We start from the raw sequence: 15,471 nt of genomic DNA, 5'->3' as shown, positions 1-15,471 counted from the left end.
ATTTCAGTGTGATTAGAATCTTCTATAAGCAAGGGAATACCTAGAAAAGTACAACCTCAATGATTTTGGAAGCCAACTTTAGCTATTTAATTTACATTTAAAAGATTTCTAATGCTGTTGAGTTTCACACTGTTATCAAAATTCTTATCATGTAGAAAATGCTGTAGGATGACATCAGAAGATCAACAAAGATACTAAAGACTTCCCTAAAATTAACTGATTTGAAGAGGAATTAACACACATAGAGGAAAAAAGCTAATTATTTCATATTTAAATTCTATTTATTGAAACTAAAATTATTAAATTGATACATGATTCCTTAAAATTAATCACATTTACTATCAACTATTTGCTGTTTCACTGCCTAAACATATGAAGAATATGGTTGCACAATGTTGTAGATGTCAATGAACTTGAGTTACAGACCTAAGGGCCCAGCAACCCAATTTTGAATAATGTCTTACATTAAATTAGGTTCTATTCACTATGATTTAAAAATTTGCTTTCTCTCCCTCCCCAGTAGTCTAAATTTACTAGTTTGCCAAACATTCTTTGGTTTTGTTTACAGACAATTTATCTTAGATTTTTGTTATTTTGAATTGTACTCCTACTTAAATATCATGTCTAAAGTGAACAAAAGACCACATTCATTTTAATATTCAACAATAATAACACAACATAACTCATTTTAACCCACTTCTATTTAGATTTGGCATAGTGACTTAAATTTGGGGGGGGGATTTATTTTTTAAACAAGCTTAATTTACTTTATTTTTCTTATATAAAAAAATAGCAGTGGCCACAGCTAGAGCCTGGGTTCTCTACATGTGGACTGTGGTGTGGGTATTCCGTAAGATGGTCAGTGAATTCTTGATAGGGAGACTTGGTGAACACGGTCTTGCTCCTGAGGTTGGAATGGGATAGCTGTATGCCTTAGAGATGGCATGGAAAGTGAACTTGGCGAAGTTGTCCCGGGTGGCAGTGCAGGCCCTGGCCAAGATGCAGCAGTCATTGATACTAGCCATCATCAGCAATCTCTTAGGCACAGGGACTGAGACTCTGCCAGTGCCCCTGGGGGTGGGGAAGTGGTGCACCAGCACAGTGGTGCACAGAGCCACAACAGCCAGGCACCTTGCGAGGGGATGTGTGGGCCTTGCCAATCTTGTTCCCCCAGTGGTCTTGCTGCACGGGGATTATGGAGACTTTGGCCAGGATGAAGGCCCCACAAATTGCAGTGGCTATCTCTTAACACCTGGACTGGCATGTTGTCAGATGTAATCCCTGACGGTGATAAATGCCTTCAATCTGGTCTGCTGGCCAGTGTGGGTCTGCTTCTGCATGGCTATAATCATCAAAACTTCCTTCTTGAGGAACACGTCCAGGAAGAATTCAATGATCTCAGATTACTTGATGGGCAGGGAGAGGAGATGGATCTCCTCAAGAGACTGAAAGATACCTATGTAGATTTAATGGAAGGAGTACATTTTTGAGCAGGAAGAAAAAATTAATCTTATTCTTCCATTTATAAAAGTAGGATTTCTGAGCCATATGTGTAGGAACTACTATTTGCTGATACGTCTTGCAAGAATAGCCCAATATTAAAAAATTGGGAAAGTATATTAAATATCTTGTAATAACCTATAATGGAAAAGAATCTGAAAAAAGAATGCCTTCATCCTTTAAAAAAATATTTTTTGAGCACTTCCTTACTTTCAGGTATTATATGATGCTCCAAGATCATCTCCTATTTCCCCTGCTCCAGCCTAAAATCAGCCATTTCTCCTAGAAGCACAGTTCCTTCCAGCAGAGAATGTAACTTCTTACTCATAGATCACACATTTCCTCCAGGAGGCCTTCCCTGCATAACTAAACCTCCCTGCTTCTGGATTCCTCAACACTTCCATTAGAGTCCCTGGTGTCATTTTCCTTAGTAATCAAAAGTATTTTAAAGCCACCTTGTTGGGGTTTGTGTATTTATTAGTTTATTGTCTATGACTCTCTAAGGAATAAACTGTATGAGAACAGAAATATTGTTCATTCAAACTGCAGTTGCTCACAAGAACACCTGTCTCATAATTAATAGTCAATAAATATGTTCATGGAAAGGAATTAATAATTTATTTGGAAGTTACCTCGGGTTTGGTCTCGTTGCATTTCTTCTATCATTCTTTCAAATGATTCCATAGGTCAAGATAGGCTAGGTCAAGCCACAATAACTAACCCCAGGATTTTAGTGACTTAATAAAAGCTTACTTGTTTTTGTTTGATCAAAGCTGTTTTGATCATGATTCCTTCACATCAACATGTGCTCCACAATTATTGGGAATGGAAAGAAGTAAAGTATATCAACTATTCTCATATTTCATTGACAAAGCAAGTCACACGATTGCGAAGGAGCATAGAAAGCTAAGCTGTCTGTAGGTCTGGAGAAAAGGAAACAGAATCATTAACATCTAGTACAAGTGAACATAAATTTTATTTTGTGTAATATTTGTAATTTCTTGGGGACAGAAATGGTCTTAATTCTTAATCTCTCCAATTGACTTTACATATTAATATTTCAATGATCTACTTTTTTCTTTAACTTAATTTTAATAATTATCTTTTCCCAAGCTTTGAAGCTGGTGTTTGCAACTAAAACTAGAATTATGAACACTTTTAGATAACGTCCTCAAAGACTTATCTAGGATATAGGAGAGGATATGCTTAACTCACAGCAAAAGTCATGGTTCTCAATGTATATAATATAATAGAAGTTCAGATAAGGGATGAAATGTCTCATGGTTCAGTGAACTAGTGATGTAGTGGAATAATAGAATTACATCATCAGTTGTCTGGCCATTGACATCATTTTAGTGATAGATGTTAATATATATTATGTCAAGGAAAGGAAGACTTTGTTGTCAAAAAAAAATTTGGGAAATTCTTGTTTAAATAAAGTAAATTAAAAATTAAGATTTTTTTTACTGTTTGACTTCTTAGAAGTCCCATTATTCTAAATGTCTTCTATGAATTTTCTGAAAGATATTTAATATATAGTATCTTATGAAAGTATTCGAAGGCAGGTTTAGACTTGGTCCAGAAATAGAATGGCCATTTTTTTTTTTTTTGCAGCATAATGAATATACTTGGAAAGTCATCCAAGGGACCAGGATTGAGGGACAAGAAGCAAGAGAAAAATATTACAAGAATAAGTTACTGAATTGGTCTATGTGATGGTTGACTAGTGTTAGATCTTACTGTGACCCTTTGAAGAGCTATATGAAATGCATCTTAGACTGCCTGCCTGAGGCATGGAAGGGGGAAGATTTATCCACTCAACATCTATTACAAATAGGTCAATGATGGCTCCATGGGGATTAACTGCTATCATGTCTGGGTTCACATGTTTTAATGTTAGTTTGGTTTCTAACAGGGATGTCAATTTTTTAGGTTAGAAAAATCCCTTGGTAGGAAATAAAGGCAGAAGACCTAGGTAGGTCTAAGTGAAAAGCTGATAAGATGCACAGACTTCATGCAAATTTGGACAAAGTCTGCTCAGAATTTGTTGCTGCATCAGAATCTAGAGTAGGAATTGGGATTCAGTAATTACCCTTGAGGCATCTCATAAAGTGAATACCATGTCCCTCAACCCACTGCCAGCATCCTGTAGGATGAAGAGCAAAACTTTGGAAAAATCTAATCTAAACCATTTGTACTGAAATATATATTCTCTGCAGAAAGCTGTAGAAGAATGTGTTTTGAGAATCAACCTTATTTTCTTATATTAGTCAAGTCAATTTACATAAATCTTATAAATAATTTAAACAGCATATAAGTAGAAATAGTGGCAAAACATAATTAAAAAATCAATGTTCTAAATAATGATCATTTTTTTAAAACATTATCATTAAGGACAGTATAGTGAATGCTTTCATCTACTAAAATTCTTAAATCTTCTTTCATGTATTTAAACATAATACAGACGATAAATTCATGAAGCAACTTATAAGTTTTACAAAAAATGTATACAATAGATCCTTACTATTGATCTTCATAACATTAGCAAGAATAAAAAAAGATACAAGGGAATTTCTCATCTAGCCTCTAGGTACACTTAATTGTCACATATATTTTAAGAGTCATTGTAATGTAAAATGCCAAAATATTAGTCATTTAAATATATATGTGTATATATATACATAAATGTGTGTTTACACGTATATGTGTGTACGTGCATACACGTGTTTATCTCTTGCAAATAAATCTTATTTTGTAGATGCAACTTTATATACTAAATTCTTATTTTTCTCATTGAGAACAGTTCCATGGAACATAATGGAAGTATTATTGCTTTCACAGGCTTAACATCTGCAACTCAATTAAAAGCAAAACTACAGAGGAGTCATTTAACAATACAATAATTTGCAAGTTATTGTACACAATGATAAATATCCATTGAGCAAGCAGCATATCAAGGACATTGTTTCAAAAATATAAATGGAAACAACAAACAAGAAAAGCAATTTAGAAATGAGAGAGAATAAAAAGCTAAAAGAGTGGTTTTTAATACTCTAGAACACTCAGGATTTGTGCTTTCATGTTTTTCATGACCTTTCAAAATGGATCTCAATTTATAGGCATTAAAGTCTAGAGTGCAAAAAGAGAATAGCCATAATGATTGTTTCATGCACTTCATTAAAAATGTATTTTCTTATTTTTTAAAATGATCTTCTCCCAAGTTATCTGATTGAAATATCGTTTTCACAGTGAACTTTGGAATTGAATCTGGTTTCAAGGTTTTGGAAAATAGCACACAAATATCATGAATTGATTATGAAGCCTTGAAAACTGCTAAGTGTTCAGTTCCCTCACTGATCAGTGAACAGTAACAAGTATTGCTACTTTTAGGGAACTATGGAACTTTTCAATAAAAAGTATATGTCAGATAATCTAAAATTTCAATTAAAATAAAGATTTAAAAGTATTTCTCACTATAATGATTAATTTTTATGTTTCAATTTGACCAGGCTATGGTGCACATTTGTTTGGTAAAATACCAGTTTAGATGTTGTTGTGAAGTTATTTTTCCTAGATGTGAAGAACATTTAAAACAGTAGCCTTTTTTAATGCAAATTAACCTTTATAGTGTGTATTATCAGTTGAAGTCCTTACTAGAAAAGACTGAGATCCTCCAAGAAAGAAGGAAATCTGACTCCAGACTGTCTTCAGATTCAGGAATACAACAATTCTTTCCAGAATTTTCAGCGTTGTGTACTGCCATGAAAATTTGGACTTTTTCACCGCACAATTTCATGAGACAATTCTTTAAAATAAATAAATATACATGTTTTTCTGAAGAACCCTGACTTCTATACTCACTGTGTTCATTTTTAAAGGTGTAAATTAATTTAAATTAAATCATTTATTTTACCACCAAAATACGAATTTAACCAGATGCAGTTTTGGGCATCCATAATCAAAGTCAAATACTGGCAGAAAAATAAAATAGGACAGCACAATAATAAATCCAGTTCCTTACATGTCTTTAGTGTGTTCAGTTTATGTGCTTAAACATAGGAGTTTCATTTTTTGAACTACATGAGAATGGACAATGGGAGAAAGTTGTATAGTATTATATCAAAAATACTTTCACACTTGGAGTCTAACATCCTTGAGACCCTGTATCAGTAGGGTTCTCCAGAGAAATAGAATCAATTGAATATGTTTAGAGAGAGGGAGCGGTGTTCAAGGAATTGGCTCACACAGTTGTGGAATCTGGCAAGACCAAGATGTACAGAGGAGGCCATCAGACTGGAGATCCAAGGGAGAGTTATTGCTGTTACAGTTCAAGGCCAAAGACAGTTTGAAATCAGATTTTTCTCTTCCTCTGTCATTCACTCTTTTCTCTGTTAAGATCTTCAATTGACTAAATGAGACACACCAGCATTATGGTGGGTAATATGGTTTCCTCAAAGTCTACTGACTTAAATGTTAATTTTACCTAAAAATTATCTTCACAGCAACATCTAGACATATCTGACTAAATGTGTAGTATCACAGCTTAGTCAAGGTGACAAGCAAAATTAACCATCGCAAATCTCTTCATATTGCACTGGATCAAAGATTTTGATCCATTTAGCAATGTCATTTTTCAAAATTAGAATTTAGGTTTTTTGACTTTTAAAACTTTGCACGCAATACAAATCAAATTTTTGATGTACAGTCAATTGAATTGTAACTCATAAAAGTTTCCTGCAATTACTACCACTACTACTTAAATACAGGATAATCCCAACACACCAGATAATTCTCCTTTGTCATGCAGTTCCCCCCACTCCCATCCCTAACCCCTGGCAGCCAAAGATCTGTTCACTGTCCATTTAATTTTGCCATTTTCCCAAATGTATTATCAATGGAATTATATAGTATGCAATCCTTTGGGACTGGCTTCTTTCACAGATTTTTTTCAGATTATTGCCTGCATCAATATCTAATGTCTTATTACTTAGCAGAGTCCCACTGCATGAATATAAGAGATTTTGTTTGCCCATTCACTTACTGAGGGACATTTGGGTTATTTCATGTTTTTGGCAATTGTCGATACTGATATCATAAACATTTATGTACTGATTTTGTGTAAACACATAATTTCAATTCTCTAGGGTAAATTTCTAAAAGTTGTATTTCTGGGTGATGTAAGTGTATATTTAACTTTATAAAAAATGGACCAACTTTTTCAGAGTGGCATACTGTTTTGCATTCCAAATAGCAATGTTTAAAAGTGTCAGTGGCTTTGCCCTTGGAATTATTTTTTATATTAGCTATTTCAGTAAATGTGGAATGGTATCCTATTAACTTACATTTTTCCAATGAGAAATGATTTCTCTGGTGCTTATTTGCCACCTGAATAATTTCTTTGGTGAAGTATCTTTTTTTCTTTATTAGTTTGCTTTTTTATTTTTTGTTTTTATAAAGACAGGAATGACTACTTCCCACCTCTTAACATTTCAGGGCTGAAACTAGAAGTTGTATTCTTTCCTTAAATCTATTCAAACCATGTTTCAAGTGGGTTTGTTACACATCACTTAGAGTTAGGTCTTATATTTTATGCAGTCTATCTCTATTTAACCTTCATTTTTTTTTTTATTATTTTTTAATGGAGGTACATGGGATTGGCTCAGGACCTCACACGTGCTAAGTACACACTCTCACTAAGCTATATCCGCACGTCCCTATCTCTATTTAAATGGGTGTGTTTAAACCGTTTATATTTAATGTAATTAATGACATGATTGGATTTAGCTCTACCATTTTGTCCCTTCTGATTTTCACTCCTCTGTTTTGCCCTTCCTGCATTGTTTTGGGTTATTTGAACTTTTAAAATTCCATTTTAATTTGTTTATGGGCTTTTGACTATACTTCTTAGTATACTTTTTTTTAAACATTTTTTATTGATTTATAATCATTTTACAATGTTGTGTCAAATTCCAGTATAGAGCACAATTTTTCAGTTATACATGAACATATATATATTCATTGTCACATTTTTTTTCTCTGTGAGCTACCATAAGATCTTGTGTATATTTCCCTGTGCTATACAGTATAATCTTGTTTATCTAGTCTACAATTTTGAAATCCTGTCTATCCCTTCCCACCCTCTGCCCCCTTGGCAACCACAAGTTTGTATTCTATGTCTATGAGTCTATTTCTGTTTTGTATTTATGCTTTGTTTTTTTGTTTTTGTTTTTGTTTTTGTTTTTTAGATTCCACATATAAGCGATCCCATATGGTATTTTTCTTTCTTTTTCTGGTTTACTTCACTTAGAATGACACTTTCCAGGAGCATCCATGTTGCTGCAAATGGCGTTATGTTGTTGGTTTTTATGGCTGAATAGTATTCCATTGTGTAAATATAACACATCTTCTTTATCCAGTCTTATATACTATTTTAATGGTTGCTTCTGATATCCTTATATTGAAATAGATGTACCAAATTTTATATAGGCCACTTAGAATGAATGTTTTACTTTTTCAAATAAAAGAAAAAAAACTTAAAAAATTCTATAAGTATTTTTACTCTACCAGCAATGCTGTATTAAGAAAACTTCTACTTTGCTTTGCTGAAAGCCATTTTGATAGGATGGCTTACTTAGTCACTGGCTATTAACTAGTCAGTAATTAAAATTTTCCTCTTTTCTGGATGGAAATTATTTTTATTTCTAAGAATTGTTCAATGTATGGAATACATGCCATTTGTGTTTGACTCTTTTGCCCCTGCATATCAAGAACTTTGAGGTCAGGGCCCATAGCATTTTATTTTTAATCACTTTGGTTTGTAGGAATTGATAGAGCAGGGATAAACTGAAAAGTATGGGTCTAAAACTTGGAAGCTAAGAGGTAATAGACTGCTATGCTATAACGTTAAGAAAGTGGGAACTCAGAAGTAAGGACGCATAGGCCAGGCCTAGAAGATAAAACTATATTTTACAATATTTACTATCTTAAAACCATTTTAGCAAGAGGATGTTGGCATTGGTTGCTAATAGCCACATCAAGTGAGAGACGTGCAGAATGGAAAATACCAGGGCAGAATTCCTCACACGTTTCTTTTGAGGGACAAAGTGTTGAGAACTGAAACAAACACTGTAAGGTTCTTAAATAAATTAACTTTCCAGATTAAAGCGTCTAACATTTTCAATAATTGAATAAAACACCTGCATACCAGAAAGCACCATGGGCTTCAGGAGAATAAATATCTACCACACATGGTGGATTCTTGTCGAATGTTAAAGACAATGGTGACAGCTTAAATAACTTCCATTGAGCCTAAGAGAAGCAATGCACGCACTAGAAAGAGGAAAGGAGAGTCATTTATGTCATATCCTATTTTCGCATAGAAGAAGATCTTAAAGCCAATCAACCATTCTTACTTGCACGTTATGGTATGCCCGATAATGAATAGCTTTTCAAGGCAATCATTGAGCATCGTGACTTTTCTCTCATGGTGATTTTTTTCCATAATGCATAAGATGAAATCTCTAAATGTCGCCATTGGTCCTAATCACTACACAGGCCACCATTAAAACCATAAAAATGTTAACTCATTGTGTAATCATATTGAAATATGATTCTATCTTTCAGTCTATCCCACACATTCTATCATACATTCCATAGAATGTTGAAGATAAATTTAGCAAATGCAGGAGTTTGTGGTTTTAAATCATGGAGCATTAAAATAAGGAAACTTGATCCTCTAAAATTAAAAGCCTAGTATAACTAAATAATATATATAATATTTTTGTGGATATCACTAGTTGAATATGACACTATATTGATATTACTGATATTGATAGAGATGTTTGACAGAATACATCATTTACTGTATCTAGTTAACTACCAATTATCTTATATGAACTGTATTCTACATACCATGAAAGGGCTTTGAACATAATATATTATTTTAGCTTATAAATTAATATTAAGAATGTTTCAAAGATGTGGAAACTTAATCTTACAGAAGTTCAGAAATATATCCAAGATCACATACCTAGTAAATGGCCAGAAGATATAGCATCCAAAAGGACAGTTTATTAAATAAGACATATGAAATCAGGATAGTTTATTGCTGGTTAATTTTATTTCTTGACAAGCATTTGTCAAATATTTTTAAGAGTGATGGAGCTACATGCATATGGAAACAATATTTCAATCATAAAACTACTAAAGAAAGTCAAGACACGTTAACACTATTTATTGTAGGATTGTACAGCTTGGCACAAATTTCCATTGCTATAAGGCTTCAAGAAAGAGAAAAATCACTGTAGCATATGGTATAATTGATCATTTGATTGAGGAAAACTTTAATTTGGGTCTTAAGGGAAACACAGGGTCAGCTGGGAAAATGAAAGACAGGGAATGAAATAGGGCATCCCAGAAATGGTGGAGGAAGATAAACGGAGAGGGAGTCTGAACACAGCCTAATCTGATGTGCCTAGAAGTACCCTCCATAGCATTTTAGTCTCCCACACTCCATCCTAATATTTTTAGTCACTTTCTGTGGTCCTCTCACCTGCCAAATTCCTTCACCACAGCAAGAGCTCTAATCCATTGGTCCTTTCATATTTCTCTGCCTCTCAAAACTCATGTCTTTTTCTCTTCCCTATCTGTTTTAAATTCCATGATTAATAATGTTTTTCTTCTTTTCTTACCTAACTTTGACTCTAAAAGCAATCACTAACAACACTCCTTTTACATACATTTTTCTTTCCTTCTTTGTGATTTTTCTCCCTGTTTCACTCTTTAGGCAAAAACACAGTGTTGTTGAAATCCAATACACTGACTACTTTCTACCTTCATGTGTATTGAGCTTGACAGGAGAAAACACACAGTAAGAAGCTCTAAGTCTTGCCTCATAAACTTGAATCTCTTTTTAGTTCATTTAGTCTTTCACCTTCCCAAACAAATTCTACCTCCTCCTCCCGCTCTTCACTCAGTTGACAAGCTCGCTTAATAAAAACAGAACTTTCACATCAAGTGTTACCAACTTACCTGCATCTGCATGTACAAAGGCTCTTTCTTCACTTCATTTTTAAAATATAAACTACCCGTGTTCATGTCTAAGTTAAGCCTCTTTATTTATGCCCTGGATTTATTTGGTCCCATTCACATAAGGACTCTGCATCTGCAATTGCTCCTTTTTGTTTCCTGGGTTATCAAATTCTCTATCTTTACTAGAACTTTTCCATTAGTGTGCACACATATATTATTATTTTCTACGTATTCACCCTCCAGTCCAACCTTTCAAAAGAGTTTTCTATATTCTATCTCCATTTTCCCTCTTACTCACTATTTTTTTTTTTTATCATCAAGCTTTCATAGTCTCACTTCCCTTGAACTGTTTCTGTCAAGGTCATGTGCTACCTTTACATTGTCAAATTTGTGGTCAATGCTCAGTCTTCTTACTTTCTCTATTACAGCTAATCACATTGTCAAATTTGTGGTCAATGCTCAGTCTTCTTACTTTCTCTATTACAGCTAATCAGAACCCTTTTAAAAATAATTTTCCTCACTTGGCTCCTTGGAAAATCTCTCATGTGTCTCCTGAGGTAACACTGCTGCCAATTCTTTTTCTATTGCTTTTGTTAATTCTTCTTAACACTTCCAAATTCTACCTGTTGCAGAGTCCCAATTTCAATTCTTGAATCTCTTCTTTTTTCAATATATGCTTCTAAATCTTTTCTAGCCCACTTTCTTTCAATGAAATCTGTATGTTGACTCTTCCCATATTTGTGTCTCCGGCCCCAACATCTCAAACTGAACTACAGATTCATATTTCCAACTATCTACTCAATATCTCTGCTTGGATATCTAATAAGTGTATTACATATCAGAAATTATTTCTTCCTTTCCCTTGCTGAACTTGCTCCCCCCCTTCTTCCACTTGCTCAGGCCCAAACCCGGTGTCATCTTTGCTCTAGGTTCTCTTTCACACCACAAATCCAATTTATCAGAATTTCTTACAGTCTATCTTAGAAATACATCAAGATTCCGACCACTCTCCATCATTTCCACAACTAAGTGGTCTACGTACCTGTCTCTGAGTTGTGATACTTCAACAGACTCATAAATGGACTTTCTACTTGGTTTTCCCAACACTGCAGTTGGAGTGACGCCATAAAACACAAAGTCAGAGAGAGTGACTCTATTACTGAAAAAACTCACATAGAGACTGCCTTCTAACCTAGAGTTCAACTTCACTGTGAACCCCTATATGATCACTCCTTCCACTGTTTCTTAGGCATAATATACAACTCCTCATTCTTTGTATTCCTCATAGCTCAATCCCTGATATGAGTTGTTTTTTTTCTATTACAGTGACTAGAGGAGAGCCTTATTTTTTAACTACAAAAAGCCAAAAAGTTTCATAGAACCTGTTCCAGTTTTTCTTTATGAACTATAAACTAGTTTCATAACAGGATGGAATGAACAATGGTAGAGTGTGGTGGATATATATATATCCAAATATAATATATCATATATTTTAAAAAACATATGCACATAGAATATGTTATATTATATAATGTATTTATTTATATTAAATACCTAATATATAATATAAATTATATATTTCATATTATATATGTTTTATTCTGTGAGTCCTAGCACATATATTTATTGAATACTTAGCATCCACTAGGAACAATGCCAATTCATTTAAAATTTATCCTAACTTGTATTAAATTCTCATAGAAAATTCACACAGTGGAAAAAAATCTTTTTCTCTTTCTTTCTTTCTTTCTTTCTTTCTTTTTTTTTTTCTTTTCTTTTCTTTACTTTTCTTTCTTTATTTCTCTTTCTTTCTATCTCTTTTTTTTTTTTAATAGAGGGAACTGAGGTTGAGGTATTAAATAGCTTTCCCAAGGTCATGTGACTACTGAATAACAGCTGGGATTTGAATATAGCCTCATTACATGGGATTTATTGTACTTCATTCTCAATTAATTCTTCTCTCCTTGTGCCACTGACTTTGGGCTTCGCCACACAATTTTTCTTTTTTTTTTTCTTGGCAAGAAAGGTGAGTGTGCATATGCATATTCTTTCTAATAAAATACTTCACAAATGCTTTCTTGGGCAGCTTCCTCTCTTATACTAATCGAGAAGAATATGCCCAGGTAGCCTCAAGTCCTGCAACCTGACTTTGAAACAAGAGACGTTATTTCTGATAAAGAACTCAACATGCAGCACGTTACCCTGGCCAATGTATGAATATATGAACAAAAAGTGAATGTGTGCTGTTAATAGTCACTGAGACATTTGGATTGCTTGTTATATACATTGTCACAGGAATAGCTAACTAATACTGCTCATAGGCAGTGTTCCAGGCCCAAAGTATTAATGATAATCACTGGGATAAAATAAAGACAGAATGAAAATAAATTTATACTGCAGCATGCAAGACTTAGTTTTAAGTATGAACACGCACATTGCTGCTAGAAAGCCTGGTCTCAAATGTTGTTTGTATTCTCTAAGCCAGTAAGTTTCACTGGCTTCCTGAGCCACTGTTTCCTTAGATAGTAACTAATACTGCATCTCTTTTGAGCAGCTGTAAGTATTAAATTTGCTAGCATTTCCTAGCATAGAACCAGGCATATAACTGATCTTTAACATATATTATATTTTATCCTGATAATGAGGATTAGAGATACTGATATAAGAAACCACAGCAATACGATCACTTTGAGAGTGTCTAATACAGAGTAAAGACTCAACATATGTTTGGTGTATTTGTGAATGAACACACTCTTTATATAGCCTCTAACAATCTCATCTTGTAATTAATTCACCACAAAAGACTAACATGGATTCTATGAAAAACTATTCTTTTTTCATTCTTTTTTCTGTTACTTGTTTCCATGTAGCACAAAGTGAATAATTCATTTAGCATTAATATAGTTACTTTGACTTACAAATCAGTCTATGTGGATTATTCTACATAAAATAAATACATTGGTATTATCATAAAGCTAATGAAAAAGCAAATCTATTTCTTTGGTTTATGCTGTGTATTTCAGGGTGCTTACATTGTGTCCATTAGCTTCTTGCTGTAAATGAATAAGTAATGCATATGATTTATAGGTGAGATTTCTATAGTCAAAAATGGTTGGAGAGGGATTCTGGGAAAATGCACAGAGAGACAGATTTAAGTATTCCCCACACCTACACACCATCTCCACCTGAATCAAAACTGACAGTGCAATTAAGGTAGCAAAACTAAAGATCCCTGAACAACATTTGCAATGAAAGTAGGTGACCTTAAATATGAGTGAATGTGGACAAACCATTGGCTGCCATGTGACCTGAGTAGTATTAGCACTACGCAGAGGGTAGAAGAAGTAAGCAAAGGCATGCCTTGGACACCTGCAAAATTCAAAATGGCCACACCGTCTTGAGAACTCAGCAGGCCAGTCTGAGAAGGCGATCTGAAACAGGGTGCGTGAGGCTCTACACAATGCAATACTAAGTGAGAAAATAGATCTGTATTGAGATCCAAAAGGCTGGGAAGCCTAATTCCTCAGAACTCTCAACTAACCAGCCAAACTTCCTTCCAGGAGAAAGCCCCACACACAGGAGAAACATCTAAGAATGAAATCTAAATTGAACATAACAAGGAAAATTTAAAAAAGAAGAATGTACAGATAAAAGTAGAAAAGGGATATAGGAGAATTCAGGAAGCAAGATGCCATTCTTTTGAACTGAGGGGATATCATGGGCTGTGATGTTATTAAAACAATCTTGAACCACTTTTCCCATTTTAAAAATAGTATTAAAAACTGGTTACATTTTGAAAGTTCTAGAAAATTGCTTTATATAAAAATGAGTAACAGAAAATAAGTGAAGATAAATCTCATCTGACACATCTCATCTGACACATCTCATCTGAAGTAGTTATAATAAATAAAATAAAAAGTAGAATAATATTCTTATAAACAAAAAAGCATGCTAGAAAAAAAAAGCCCCCAAAATAATAAAAATTATAGTATTTTTAAATGTGCCAAAAGAATTATACAAATAACACATGTATGATAGACATAACTTTATAATGAAGAAAGGGGAACTATGGCTCATGGTAGAGCATGTGCTTAGCATGCATAAGTTGCTGTGTTCAATCCCGAGTACCTCCACTGAAAAAATAATAATAATAAATTTTAAAAAAACTTTATAATTAAAAATGAGGGGATAAAACTCAGAAACAATAAAATTTTTAAAATATTTCTTAATTGAAGAAAAAATAAGAAGACAAGAATAAAGAAAAGGGCAAATACACAAAACAGATAATGCCTTCTAAGAAATAATGCAAAAAAAAAGATAAAAGGATGTAAATGAGTCAAGAGAATGTGATAAATATAGAAACTAGTCAAAGAAGATACAGCTGATGTAAAAGATTGCTAAAGAAAACGAAAGCAAGTGAATAAACTAAATACTAAAAATTATAATTCAAGAAAATTATCTTGAGGTTTAAAAAGGAAAACATCAGTCAGTAAGAATGAATGAGGATTTAGATTCATATTTCCTAAAAACATGACCACTTCTAGTGTCCAGATTGAGGACCTAGAGTACTATTTTCCACTAAAAGAATAATTGCATGAATTGTCTGCTTCTAGCTCAGAGGTAGAATGGCCAAAGATGGAAAATTTTGGACATCAATGAGTATAATAAGTCCAGTATATCAACCCACATCAAATATATTTAAATTCAATAGTTCAAAATGATACTTAAACTAATTGCTTAGTTTTGAGGATTCTAGAAAGTCAACTTTAACAATTGTTTAAGAAGGGAAATAATCTATTCTGCCTTTCCTATATTCACTATGTCACTAGAAGGGTAAGACATGGATGATATGAAATATATTTTTAAATATGTATTCTAGTTCTGTGAAGAAGAAATTTTAGATTGAGGATACATTCATTTTGCAGCCCCTAAGGAATTAAT

General features: G+C 33.4%; 1 pseudogene; it reads right to left on the bottom strand.

The window, feature by feature from the left end:
- Nucleotides 1–758: 758 nt before the first annotated feature.
- Nucleotides 759–10,596, bottom strand: LOC105070421 (small ribosomal subunit protein uS5 pseudogene; annotated as a pseudogene).
- Nucleotides 10,597–15,471: the final 4,875 nt, after the last annotated feature.

This window comes from Camelus bactrianus, chromosome 1 (genome assembly GCF_048773025.1).
Source record: "Camelus bactrianus isolate YW-2024 breed Bactrian camel chromosome 1, ASM4877302v1, whole genome shotgun sequence".
In the NCBI taxonomy this organism is placed as follows: domain Eukaryota; kingdom Metazoa; phylum Chordata; class Mammalia; order Artiodactyla; family Camelidae; genus Camelus; species Camelus bactrianus.
This window is presented reverse-complemented; position numbering and strand designations above follow the sequence as displayed.